We start from the raw sequence: 14,780 nt of genomic DNA, 5'->3' as shown, positions 1-14,780 counted from the left end.
TAGTAAAAATTTAATATAGTAGAATGTAATGTTGAAAATTTTTCGGAATCTTCCGATCATATCTGGAATATATGTAAAAAGAAAAAAAAAAAACTTTGGTCGAAGCAGGGATCGAACCCACGACCCTTGGCATGCAAGTCAGACGTAGCAACCACTGCTCCACGGTGCCCAACTAAATGTATTTTTCTGTTAAATAAACTTTGTTTAATCGGCTCGTGGGCGCCGCAAGCTATGCTATATAAATATAACTTAGTTATATGGGTAATTGTCTATTGATGACAATAATGGCTACATGGCTCAGTGGATAGTGTGTTGGCTTACAAAAGGTAAAAAAAAATTTAAAATTTATAAAATCGTATAATTTCTTCTACATTGTTTGTGTTACAGAAAAAGGTGCTAAGAACTAAAAAACTTCGTGGAAGTGGGAAAGATGTGAGGGAAAAGGGATCGAACCCACGACCCTTGGCATGCAAGTCAGACGTAGCAACCACTGCTCCACGGTGCCCAACTAAATGTATTTTTCTGTTAAATAAACTTTGTTTAATCGGCTCGTGGGCGCCGCAAGCTATGCTATATAAATATAACTTAGTTATATGGGTAATTGTCTATTGATGACAATAATGGCTACATGGCTCAGTGGATAGTGTGTTGGCTTACAAAAGGTAAAAAAAAATTTAAAATTTATAAAATCGTATAATTTCTTCTACATTGTTTGTGTTACAGAAAAAGGTGCTAAGAACTAAAAAACTTCGTGGAAGTGGGAAAGATGTGAGGGAAAATGCAATTAGCCGGAAAAAAAATTTTTTGGGTTAGTCTTTATGAAATTGTTTTTACATCCTGGAAAAGAATAAACGTTTATCACAAAAAAAATGCTTTTCTTCCAAATACACTTCCTTTCAACGAAAAGCAAATGAGAAACGAACCTTGTTTGTCTAAAATTTCGTTTGGGAGGAAAGAATTATTTTTTTGCGTGTAAGCGACCCCCTTATTTCAATTCTGGCTCTACGTACCGTCCAAAAGTTCATATCGATTCGTAATTATTTGTAGACTTACCTATACATACCTTTTTTGTCTAATATATACCACGTATGGACTAACTCACAATTTAGAAAACGATGTTAAGAAGTTTTAAGATACCACAACCCAAGTAATTCGATTGTGGATGACAGTCTTTCGTAGAAGTTTCTACGCAATCCATGGTGGAGGGTACATAAGATTCGGCCTGGCCGAACTTACGGCCGTGTATACTTGTTTTTTCAATAAAAAAGTTATTTTTGAACCAAAAACAAAGTCCATTTCGTTTATATCAAGAACTATTCTTTTCTGACTTTAAGTTTTTAATAAGACACATTTTACAGCTTCATAGTAAAAAAATGTATATAGTAGTATGTAATGTTGAACATCTTTTCGGAATCTTCCGAACATATCTGGAATACATGTAAAAAAAACAAGTAAGGAAAGTCTAAAGTCGGGCGGTGCCGACTATATTATACCCTGCACCACTTTGTAGATCTAAATTTTCGATACCATATCACATCCGTCAAATGTGTTGGGTGCTATATATAAAGGTTTGTCCCAAATACATACATTTAAATATCACCCGATTTGGACAGAATTTGATAGACTTTTACAAAATCTATAGACTCAAAATTTAAGTTGGCTAATGCATTAGGGTGGAACACAATTTTAGTAAAAACAAGTAAGGAAAGTCTAAAGTCGGGCGGGGCCGACTATATAATACCCTGCACCACTTTGTAGATCTAAATTTTCGACACCATATCACATCCGTTAAATGTGTTGGGTGCTATATATAAAGGTTTGTCCCAAATACATACATTTAAATATCACTCGATTTGGACAGAATTTGATAGACTTCTACAAATCTATAGACTCAAAATTTAAGTCGGCTAGTGCACTAGGGTGGAACACAATGTTAGTAAAAAAATACGGGAAACATTTAAATCTGAAGCAATTTTAAGGAAACTTCGCAAAAGTTTGTTTATGATTTATCGCTCGATATATATGTATTAGAAGTTTAGGAAAATTAGAGTCATTTTTACAACTTTTGGACTAAGCAGTGGCGATTTTACAAGGCAAATGTTGGTATTTTGACCATTTTTGTCGAAATCAGAAAAACATTGGCCTCTGTGGTCATATGAGTGTAAATCGGGCGAAATCTATATGTGGGAGATATATCTAAATCTGAACCGATCTCAACCAAATTTGGCACGCACAGTTACAATGCTAATCCTACTCCCTGTGCAATATTTCAACTAAATCGGAGTCAAAAATTGGCCTCTGTGGTCATATGAGTGTAAATCGGGCGAAAGCTATATAAGGGAGATATATCTAAATCTGAACCGATTTCAACCAAATTTGGCACACATAGCTACAATGCTAATTCTACTCCCTGTGCAAAATGTCAACTAAATCGGAGCAAAAAATTGGCCTCTGTGGTCATATGAGTGTAAGTCGGGCGAAAGCTATATATGGGAGCTATATCTAAATCTGAACCGATTTCAACAAAATTTGGCACGCATAGCTACAATGCTAATTCTACTCCCTGTGCAAAATTTCAATTAAATCGGAGTAAAAGATTGGTCACTGTGGCCATATGAGTGTAAATCGGGCGAACGATATATATGGGAGCTATATCTAAATCTGAACCGATTTCAATCAAATTTGGCACACTTAACAACACTACCAATTGTACTCCTAGTGCAAAATTTCAACCAAATTGGGGTAAAACTCTGGCTTCTGGGACCGTATTAGTCCATATCGGGCGAAAGATATATATGGGAGCTATATCTAAATCTGAACCGATTTCACTAAAAATTAGCACACGGACGTGGCTATATTGACTCAGGAACCCACCCTGAGCATTTTTGCCAAAGACACCATGTATCTATCTCGTCTCCTTCTGGGTGTTGCAAACATATGCACAAACTTATAATACCCTGTTCCACAGTGTGGCGCAGGGTATAAAAATTTTGGTGTTCGGTCGAACCCACGACCCTTATGGCGATTTCGATTGGAAAAAAAGGTGCAACATTCTCGAAATTGATTGCAACATATCAAGGACACTGTCATAGATTTTGGATCATTTATACCTCACAATATTATAAATTAACAATAACTTTAGAATTACACTATCATTTGGGTGAAATGTCAATTAGGGAAAAAGTAGTGTAACACCAAGGCAACATATTTTTTGCGAATCGAAAACACCCTTAGTATTTAAGGCGGACGTACTAGCCATTGATCCACGGTACCCAACTAAATGTATGTTTATGTTACATAAATTTTGTTTAATCGGTTCGTGGGCGCCGAAAATTATATTGATGACAATATCAGCTAAGTAGCCCTGTGGATAGTGTGTTGGCTTAAAAATTCCATGATTCGCGGTTCGGTCAAATAAAAAATATATATATATATATAAAATCGAATAGTTTCTTCTACATTGTTTGCATTACAGAAAAAGGTGCTAAGAACTAAAAAGCCTCGTGGAAGTGAGAAAGATGTGAGGAAAAATGCAATTAGTCCGAAAATATTGTTTTTTGAGTTAGTCTTTATGTGTTCACCATATTTCAATGACGATTAAATATCGATTATTGAGTTTCAAATCGATTTAGTCGATTGATTTGATTTTCAAATACCATCAATAGTTGATCAGTCGAAATTGACTGACTTTTTCGATGAATAGTCGTTTAGTCGATTTTCGACTTTTCAACTTATTACAAATCTAATACAGGTGGTTGAGGTTAAAAAAGGAAATAGGTTTTTTTGCTTGATGTCTATTATGTTCTCTGACTCAATCTTTTCATCGTACTTTGTCTTATTCTAAAAACCCCTTTTACATTATCTTCCGAAGTTCTCACTCGATACGGATATTCACCACTAGAATTCTCGGTCATTCTCGTTGTCCACATCATTCTATAAGTAACATAAGGATTAAGATTAATTGAGGCCTCACATTGTAAGGCCACACTAATTAGACGTTTCCTTATAATTCTAGTGACTGAATTTAGATTATGGAAAAGGATTCGCGCAGGAGGTCGATGGGTATCTAGTCCAGATTCCAGACAGTCAGAGACATTGCCATAAGCGTTGCCCAAGTGAATTGAGTCAGAGTCTGAGATGTTGGTGCCGTTGACGACTGGTGACTGTCGTTTGCTTTAAATATGGATATACGACTGCTGCTTTTGCTGCTGCTGCTGATCGTCGTTGTTGCCTGTTGCTGCTGTCACCCTGTGTATTTGTGCTGAAGTTGTTGCGTTATATATTTATTTTTGTTATTTATTGATTTTGTACAATAAATTTTGCATGTTTGCATCCAATTTAAATAAAATTCGACAATTCTAAATCACCACATATTGACATTGGCTACTGTAGCTGTTCCCGCTGTCTGCTGGTGTTGTTAGCGCTATGGTGCTTGCTGTTGGCCAGCATTGCTGCTGTTTATCATGTTTGTGCTGTGACACTGTATGTTTCCCGTCGGTCGTTGGGTTGTATGTCCATCTATTCCTTTTTTGGGATGCAAACACCTGATTTCCTTTCGAATTGATACAGATGGAACATATTCTAGAAATTCTGTTAAGACGATCTATTAACACTTTGTAGGTGCGTACTTTATTCAAAGATGAGAAGGATTCCTCGAGACAGATTTTTTATCCCAGAGATAGTAGAGAATATTTTTCATATTCTTTTTATACGCTTCACCACTACTGTGGTACAGGGTATAATAAGTTTGTGCATTTGTATGTAACGCCAAGAAGGAGTAATCATAGACCAACCTTTTAGTATACGGATCGGCTTAGAATTAAATTCTGAGTCGATTTAGCGATGTCCGTCTGTCTGTCTGTCTGTCCGTCTGTCTGTCTGTCTGTTGATGTATTTTTGTGTGCAAAGTACAGCTCGCAGTTTTAATCCGATTGTCCTAAAATTTGGTATAGGGTCCTGTTTCGGCTCAAAGACGATCCCTATTGATTTTGGAAAAAATCGGTTCAGATTTAGATTAGCTGCCATATATATTTTTCACCGATCTAGTCGTAATTGGCGTGTATATCAAGCGATCTTCCTCAAATTCCGTACATCCGAATATTTTATGGGTGTCGAAAAACTTGCAAAATATCAGCCAAATTGGTTCAGATTTAGATATAGCTCCCATATATAGCTTTCGCCCGATTTACACTCATTTGCCCACAGAGGCCAATTTTGTGCTCCGATTTAGTTGAAATTTTGCACAGGGAGTAGAATTAGCATTGCAACTATGCGTGCCAAATTTGGTTGAAATCAGTTCAGATTTGGATATATCTCCCATATATAGCTTTCGCTCGATTTACACTCATATGACCACAGAGGCCAATTTTTAACTCCGATTTAGTTGAAATATTGCACAGGGAGTAGGATTAGCATTGTAACTGTGCGTGCCAAATTTGGTTGAGATCGGTTCAGATTTGGATATATCTCCCATATATAGCTTTCGCCCGATTTACACTCATATGACCACAGAGGCCAATTTTTTGCTCCGATTTAGTTGAAATTTTGGACAGGGAGTAGAATTAGCATTGTAGCTATGCGTGGCAAATTTGGTTGAAATTGGTTCAGATTTAGATATAGCTCCCATATATATGTTTTTCTGATTTCGACAAAAATGGTCAAAATACCAAAATTTTCCTTGTAAAATCGCCACTGCTTAGTCCAAAAGTGTTTTTTTTTTTATACTAAAACATTTAAAATTCGAAACATTTGCATTTACAATTAAAATTATATTTATATAATATATAATATCATATATAATATATATAAAGTACGAGAAAATTTCATTCAAAGGAAAAATTTTATTCTTGTCACTTGTTGGGTGATAATAGGAGATCGGTATATATTTTGTGGGGTTTAAACTCATTATTATACTCTGACCTCCATATGGCTTAGGGTATCAAAAGTCCATTTTCCACCATTTAATATTTGGAAGAAGTATTTGCCATTGTTGTTCAAAATCGACTTTTGATATACCGACTTTCTGTTTTTTATGAATTTTCAAGATACATTCTTCGGTTAAAAGTCGTTTAGTTCATTGTGATCAATATCTATAGTGGAGTGGTCTATTTTGGCTGGTATAAAAATTTTTGAATTTACACAGAAAAAATAATAGTTTTATCGGGAAAATTAACTATGCTTTAATTTACATTGAATATATTTATATGGCCATTTTATTTTATTACCACATTTATAAAATTTTAAAAAGAGACATACTTGGTATAATGTAAATAGCACTGGGCTTCGGAAAATTCGAAAAAAAAAAATATTTAAACTAAACTATAGCCAAATACTATTTCCCAAACAAAATAAGAAACAGATGGACTCAGTTTAAATATTTTCATATCGTTCAAAGTTATTATGCCCTGATTAAATATTAGTTTAAAATATAAAATGTAAAACATCTTGGGATCTCTTGTGGGCCTCATTGGCATTTTATGCAAATCGGATTTAATATTAATTTTAAACTTTCCCCAATTTACCAATTAAGCTCTCAATTTGGATCAGATAGGATAAGATTTGTAAATTCCAATGTATATGATCTACTTTTTTATCTAAAAAAATAAAATAAATATATACGGCCGTAAGTTCGGCCAGGCCTAAAGCTTATGTACCCTCCACCATGGATTGCGTAGAAACTTCTTCTAAACACTGCCATCCACAATTGAATTACTTGGGTTGCGGTAACACTTGCCGATGGCAAGGTATCCTAAAACTTCCTAACAGTTTCTATACAATTTCTATAGAATTAAAATTTTGACAAAATTTTCTATAGAAATAAAATTATGGTAGATTATTTTTGGCTCGAGTGGCAACCATGATTATGAACCGATATGGACCAATTTTTGTGTGATTGGGGATCAGCTATATATAATTATGGACCGATATGGACCAATTTTTGCGTGGTTGTTAGAGACCATATAATAACACCACGTACCAACTTTCAACCGGATCGGATGAATTTTACTCCTCCAAAAGGCTCCGGAGGACAAATCTTGGGAACAGTTTATATGGGGGCTAAAGGGTGATACGGTAAAAATTTGGTCAAGGGAAAACGCGTGTAAATCGGTGAAATCGTTTATTTAAAAAATCAAATTAAATTTATTTTTCAAGTTTAATTAGTATAAAATTCAGGAAAAATATTCAGTTAGGCTTTCGCTTTTCCAAATCCGATTGCGGGGCCTCACGCTTGACACCTGCCATCAGATTTTGTACAACCACCTTGTCCACCTTCTTCGCCGCAGAAAGCCAGTTTGCCTTGACCTGCTGCTCGTCCTTAGCAGTTTCTTTGGTCTTCTTTAGGTTCCGCTTAACAATAGCCCAGTATTTCTGGCGTGTTGGGAGGGTTCTTGTCCTTGGGAACCACCTGCACGTTGTTGGCGGCGTACCACTCCATGGCCCTTTTACCGTAATGGCAAGATGCCAAATCAAAATCAAACACTCTTTCACGTAAATTTCTTGGTACAGATGGCTTGTCAAACCAGATATTTCTTTGCGAACTTTGACAGTTTTATGTGCTTGAAAATATCTGCTATCTTTCCCCTTCCTTTTGCCGTATAAAACTCCTGTCCCGGAAGCTGCTTGTAGTCGGCTTTGACGTAGGTTTCGTCGTCCATTACCACGCAGTCAAACTTCGTCAGCATCGTCGTGTACAGCCTCCGGGATCGCGCTTTGGCCGTCGTATTTTGTTTATCATCGCGAATTGGAGTCACTACCTTCTTGTAAGTCGATAGTCCGGCTCGTTTTTTGGCTCAATGCACGGTTGTAGACGATACCCCCAGCTTATTTGCGTCATCTCAAAGAGAGAGAGGTTAGGGTTTCGCTTGAAACAACCGGCAACTCTCTTTGTCGTCTCAGCGGCTTCCGGTTTTCGATTTCCCCCCGATCCAGACTTCATGACTGTCGACAAACGTTCCCCAAACACTTTAATTACATTTGTAACGGTTGATTTGGCAACTTTTAGCGATTTTGCCAGCTTTGCGTGCGAGTAGCTCGGATTTTCGCGATGCGCGAACAAATTTTGATACGTTGCTCTTCTTGATTGGACGGCATTTTGACAACTGAAGAGTGAATTCCAAAATCAAAATAGGAGCAACATTCTACACACACACACGCCTTCAAAATGAAAAGTCTTTTAAATGCAAAATTGAAAGAAATACGTCAAGTTTATATTGACCAAATTTTGACCGTAACACCCTTTATATATAATTATGGACCGATATGGACCACTTTGTGCATGGGTTAGAGACCATATACTTATACCATGTACAAAATTTCAGCCGAATCGGATGAAATTTGCTTCTCTTAGAGGCTCCGCAAGCCAAATCTGGGGATCGGTTTATATGGGGGCTGTATATAATTATGGACCAATTTTTGCATGGTTGTGAGAGACCATATACAAACACCATGTACCAAATTTCAACCGGATCGGATGGAGTTTGCTCCTTCACGAGGCTTCGCAAGCCAAATCTGAGCGTCGGTTTATATGGCGGCTATACGTAAAAGTGGTCCGATATGGCCCATTTTCAATACCATCCGACCTACATCGATAACAACTACTTGTGCCAAGTTTCAGTCGATAGCTTATTTCGTTCGGAAGTTAGCGTGATTTCAACAGACGGACGGACATGCTCAGATCGACTCAGAATTTCACCACGACCCAGAATATATATACTTTATGTGGTCTTAGAGCAATATTTCGATGTGTTACAAACGGAATGACAAAGTTAATATACCCCCCAACCTATGGTGGAGGGTATAAAAACAAACAAACTCTGAAGCAAAATCACACACAGTTGGTAGTCTTCTATAGATCAGTTTAAATATTTTCATATCGTTCAAAGTTATTAAGCCCTGATTAAATATTAGCTTAAAATATAAAATGTAAAATATGTTGGGATCTCTTGAGGGCCTCATTGCCATTTTATGCAAATCGGATTTAATATTAATTTTCAAACTTTTCCCAATTTACCAATTAAGCTCTCAATTTGGATCCCATAGGATAAGATTTGTAAAGTCCAATGTATATGATCTACTTCTTTATCTAAAAAAAAAAACAAACTCTGAAGCAAAATCACACGCAGTTGGTAGCCTTCATTTGGCGGAAATGCAAAACGACAAGGCCATTGGCAGATTTATTGGTATAACTTGTGCTCAAGCCTTTCCCATTGTGATGCATTTAACCCAAAAAGCGGAAAAATATAGTCAAGACAAAAAATTATAAAAAAAAAACGAACGACATAAGCACACATGGAAAACGCTTGAAATATTTCAAGTTCAAGTTTTCGATTTGTTGGACGGACTCGGTATATCGAATTGTGCGAATAAAGTCAACAGAATTTATTTTTTTGTTAACTAAAAACCAATCAGACAGACTTAATCAATGTTTGTGACTAGCCAGCATGCAGTAGTCTATACTCCTGCAGCTGCCTTAGATGATGGTATGGAGGCCGTTACATAGGCAGCAACATTTGCATGTGATACGATTTGAGCTCCAATTCACAAACGATTGAATATGGTTGTGCGCTGATGCCTTTACCATTTTTTTATTGGTCCACCAAGAGATTCATGCGAGACAGTTATTGTTAATGAATTGATTTTTGCATATCGGAAAACGAGGATTCAATGCGCTGATTTGCTTATCGAAATAATGAACAAACAAACGTCATTTCATGATAAAAAGAAAAAACAAAGATTAACATCAGTTTTCTGAACTAAATAAATTTTGAAGATGATTTAAAAAAATTGTATGAAAACAAAAGACAAGAAACATTGAGAATTTAATTTATTTCTTATTTAATATACTACAAATTTTTAAAAATTTTGTCTCCTTGTAAGAAGAAAGGAGGATATTATCAGGCCATCCAAATACGCAAAATTTTTCCGAATTGAAATCGCTCGCGAATTCAATATTTTATGCCCACATCCAAAGATTATTTCGTAGTAGAATTAATAATAATACGCACGATTTCAAATCGCGTCAATTACGCGACAAAATGTGAAAACCAAAACATACCTGTATGTCTGCTTTTATTTTCATTAAAATATCAATACCAGTAAAGTTCCCTTTAAAAAAATATTGACAACATTTTTCTATAGGAATAAACAACATTTTTATTAGATTAAATTTTTAACAAAATTTCTATAGGAATAATATTTTGACAAAATTTTCTATAGGAATAAAATTTTAACAAATTTTGTTGTAGGAATAAAAGTTTGAGAAAATTGTCTATACACGGACGAAAAACACATATGTTTGGAACTCAAAATTTTTAACACAATATTTTTAAGTTCAAGCATACAATGTTCATAAGCTAGCATAACAGTTTGGGACACATATGTTAATATGTTAGAACATACAATGTTTGGGACATAAAATGTGTCGAATTTTATCCAATTTATTTCAGATTTATATTAAGTAACAATATATTTGCTCTTTCGGTTTAGACAAATATGACCATTTTACAAAAAATTCTGTGATGATTTCCCCACATTGTAGTCATATCATATATAACATACATGTCGCCTGATGTGGCAAATCTCCCAACCCACAATTGACCAACTCTCTTGACGAGAACTAGCCAATAAACTTAAAAAATCGCCACTGCTAAGTAGTAAAAATTATAAAAATCCTCAAATTGCCATATACTAATACCTTCAGATTCAAATCATTAATGCACTTTTGCCAAATTGCATAAAAATGCTTTAGGTTTAACCGTAAAAAGATTAACCTACTGAAAGTCATGGATAAGATAACAAGTAAGTAAAGTCTAAAGTCGGGCGGAGCCGACTACATTATACCCTTCACCACTATGTAGACAAACATTTGTGTTACCATCTCAACTACTTAAAATTTGCTGGGAGCTACATAAAAGTTTGCATTTCCAGATACAAATACTTTTAATGGAAAAAATTTTTTGTACTTCTACAAAAACTCTAGAATTAAAATTTAAATCGGCTAACGCCCTGGGATGAAACACAATGTTAGTAAAAAATATGGGAAATATGAAGCGAGAGAAATTTTAATGCAATTGTACAAAAGAGATATATGATTTTTCAGGCGATACATATGTATTCGAGATATAGGTCAATTGCAGTAATATTTACAATTTTTGCTACTCAGTAGTGGCGGAAATCCCGTTGAAAATGGGTCTAAAATATGAAACAGTCTACCATATTTCCCCAACTCTGGTGTACGTATATATGGGAGCTATATACAATCTGAACCAATTTTGACCAAATTTGACATGTATAGTTAGAATAATAATTCTGCTATCTATGCGAAATTTCACGTAAATGGGAGTATAACTTTGGCCCCCTGGTCATATGAGTGCAAATCGGACGGGAGATTTATATGGGAGCCATATCTAAATCTGAACCGCTTTCAACCAAATTTGCCACAATTACCTATACTACTAAACGTACTCCTTATGCGAAATTTGAACCAAATCACGGCAAAACCCTGAGGCCATATAAGTTCAAATCGGACGAAATATATATATGTACACTGAAAAAACAGTGAACCCATTTCCATTGCAAAATGAACTAAACTGTAGTAATATTGACCATGATTTAGCCCTTAAGATTTTTTTCAACTTGTCTAGTTTATAATTCTCTTAAATTTTAGTTCATCTATAACATTGTATTTTAGTTCATTTTTACAACACCATAAGATTTATATACCCCTACCAAGTTAAAAAGTCAGTATTGTTTTGGTTTACTTGCTTATTTTGTGAGAAACCCGATAATAAAAATTGGTTAACAGTCTCTTTAAAATGTCGACGACTAAACTATTTTTAAATCAATCATTCCACAGTACAGAGAAATTAAATAATTAAAGGAACAACAAACCGTTTTACTATTATGAAAATTTTCATACATTAAAATTAAACTTTCTTTAAGCAAAAGTACTTTATTATAAAAACTTATGATGAAAGTTCTTAATAGTAGTTCATTTGAACTCGCTGTTTGGACATTTTGACTTATCCTTTTTTATTCATCGTAGGTAATTTTTTCACATACCTTGCTGGAAAAAATAGAAACAATAATGAAAATTGTTAAAAATTAACACCATGTAATGAAATATAATTTTTAATTCTTCATTTTAGCTTGTAACTTACAATATTTGGGGCATTTTATCAAATGGTGTAAGGAATTTAACTTTTCTTTGGAAAACGTATCTCATAAAATTTGTACCTGAAACAATTAGAGAAATAATGAAGTATTCTAAATAAACTCATAAAACTGTGTTGTTATCGATGTGAAAGATATAATAAAATAAATATTCTAGTTGAAAGAAAGCCAAAGTTTTAATATAAAACTTACCAATTCTCTATTAAATTTTACGCTGAGGGGAAATATAAAAGTTGTCCAAATTTATTTGGGTTACTCTGAAATTAAATATTAAATAAAATTATTAAATAACTTTTCAAAAAATCTAATGAAAAAAATAATAATATGCATAAAAAACCAAATATTCTTGATATTCCTAGACAGTCATCAAAATGACGACACGTAATTTCATTTTCGATTTAAAATGCATTTTAGTCTATTGGGAAATGGTAAATTTAAGTTATACTAATTCGACCGTTTTATGAATTTTTGTTTTATACTACTTAAAACCAAATTGAATAAGAAAATAAATTCAAGTTTGGTTCACTTTTTCGCTCACGATAAAAATTATATCGTCTTGAAATCAGCCGTAGTCAAAATGACGAAGGATGACGTTAATGTACAAAAAATAAGGATGGCTGTCCAGGGTTAAAAGAAAGTTAAAGAAAACTTACCAATTCACTATTAAATTACAGGCAAAGGAGTACTAAAAATTTGTCCAAATTTTAAGGGGTTATTCTGAAATTAAATATTTATTTTTACATTAAAAATATTACATTAGTTTCCAAAAAAATTAATTAAAGAAATGCTAAAATAAGGTATTAAAAACCTGTAATTTTGATGATAAAAAGGTCATAAAAATGTAAATATTCTAGTTGAAAGAAAGCCAATTTTTAAAAGAAAACTTACCAATTCTCTACCTTTTTAAATTTGTTTTAATCCGTCTGGAGTTGCTCTGAAATTAAATATCGCTTTTACAACAAAGAAAAACATTAAACTGGTTTCCAAAAAAAAAAAATAAATAATTAACAAATAATAATATACATAAAAAATATTCTTTTCAAAAGAAAGCCATATTAAAAAAATACTTACCAATTTATGAATAAACTATACGCTGAGATATTACAAAAATTTTCCAAATTCATCTGGAATTGAATATTAATTTTTTACATTGAATAATGAAAATTTCAATACACTTTCAATTTCAACATATTTTACTAAATATTCTTAATAACTTTTTTCTAAACTACCGATAAAATATTAATAACTTTCATTTAAAAGGTTTAATAAACAAACACCAATATATGACTCAAAAATCCAAAATATTCCATGCCTTTATATTCCCTTGTTGCATACCTACTTAAAAGATGCAACAGCCCACGCCAACGCCAACTATACAACTGAAGCATGCCAAACAAAACCAAGCAAAGCCAAAACATTCCTACAACAACAAAAACACATGTGCCTTTATTGAAAACAACACCTCATCCAGCCAAAAACCATCAACGAATAACAAACACACACACACAAGCCACTAAATGAACAAAAATAAAAACAACCCCACGCTCATGTATACACAACAAAACTCAAGTAACATCATCTTTACATTAATCACATTCCACTATTCCGATAAAGATCTCTGTACTATGCATTAGTTCATCGCATCTGCTGACAATTTACTCTAAGAATAATATTCGTAAAGGCACACCCGTTTATGAGCGATGAAACGTTTAACTTAAAATTTGCAAAATTTTCATGAAATGTTATCTACCATTTTTGACGAAAATGTCTATAAATTTAATTACATGTGAACTAAAAATATTTCATTGTGTAATTTTTTACCAACAATTATTAACTATAGGAATACTCAGTAAGAAATTGCTATCCACTTTCAAGTTCATTTTTCGTAAAAAAATATTTTCTCATACAAAAAAATCTTATAGTAAATTGCACTTATTATTTAGAAAATACTTTACATTTCACAAGTAGTTTTATAGCATGACAAACGAATTTTTAACTACCAGTTAAGAAATTTTTTAAGGAAATTTCCATCGTATTTTGTATGCCATGAACTAAACGATTGCTACTTAGAATTTGTAAAATTTCCTTTCGAGTAGTTAATTTTCGTTCAAGATACGAAAAATGAACTAAAATTCTGGAAAATTCTTGTAATAAATTATTGTAAAAATCTTCTTAAATTTACGAGACACTTTTTTTTCTGTGTATGGGAGCTATATCTAAATTTGAATCGATTTTGACCATATTTGGCACATACAATAGTCTCGTTAAAAGTACCGCTTGTGCAAAATTTTAAGTAAGTCAGGGCAAAACTCTGGCTTTTGAGACCATATAAGTCCAAATCGGGCGAAAGATATATATGTGAGCTATATCTAAATCTGAACCGATTTTAACAAAATTTGACACACTTAACGATACTATTCAACGTACCCCTTGTGCAAAATTTGAAGCAAATCACGGTAAAACTCTGGCTTTTGTGGCCATATAAGTTCAAATCGGACGAAAGATATATATGGGAGCTATATCTAAATTTGAACCGATTTCAATCAAATTTACCAAGCATTGGTAGAATGTCAATTCTACCCTCTGTGCAAAATTTCACGAAGATCGGT

General features: G+C 33.6%; 1 long non-coding RNA gene across 2 annotated transcripts; it reads right to left on the bottom strand.

The window, feature by feature from the left end:
* Positions 1–12,824: 12,824 nt before the first annotated feature.
* On the bottom strand, positions 12,825–13,799 carry LOC142224038 (uncharacterized). 2 transcript variants are annotated; one of them, XR_012719006.1, is made up of 3 exons: positions 13,243–13,799; positions 13,060–13,147; positions 12,825–12,888 (listed from the first exon to the last, which is right to left on the bottom strand). It is a non-coding gene; the product is annotated as an uncharacterized LOC142224038 (long non-coding RNA). The 2 variants fall into 2 exon arrangements; XR_012719007.1 differs by having other exon boundaries at positions 13,060–13,121.
* Positions 13,800–14,780: the final 981 nt, after the last annotated feature.

This window comes from Haematobia irritans, chromosome 2 (genome assembly GCF_050003625.1).
Source record: "Haematobia irritans isolate KBUSLIRL chromosome 2, ASM5000362v1, whole genome shotgun sequence".
Lineage (NCBI taxonomy): Eukaryota > Metazoa > Arthropoda > Insecta > Diptera > Muscidae > Haematobia > Haematobia irritans.
Note: the sequence above shows the minus strand (reverse complement) of the source record. Positions and strands in the feature narration are given on the sequence as shown.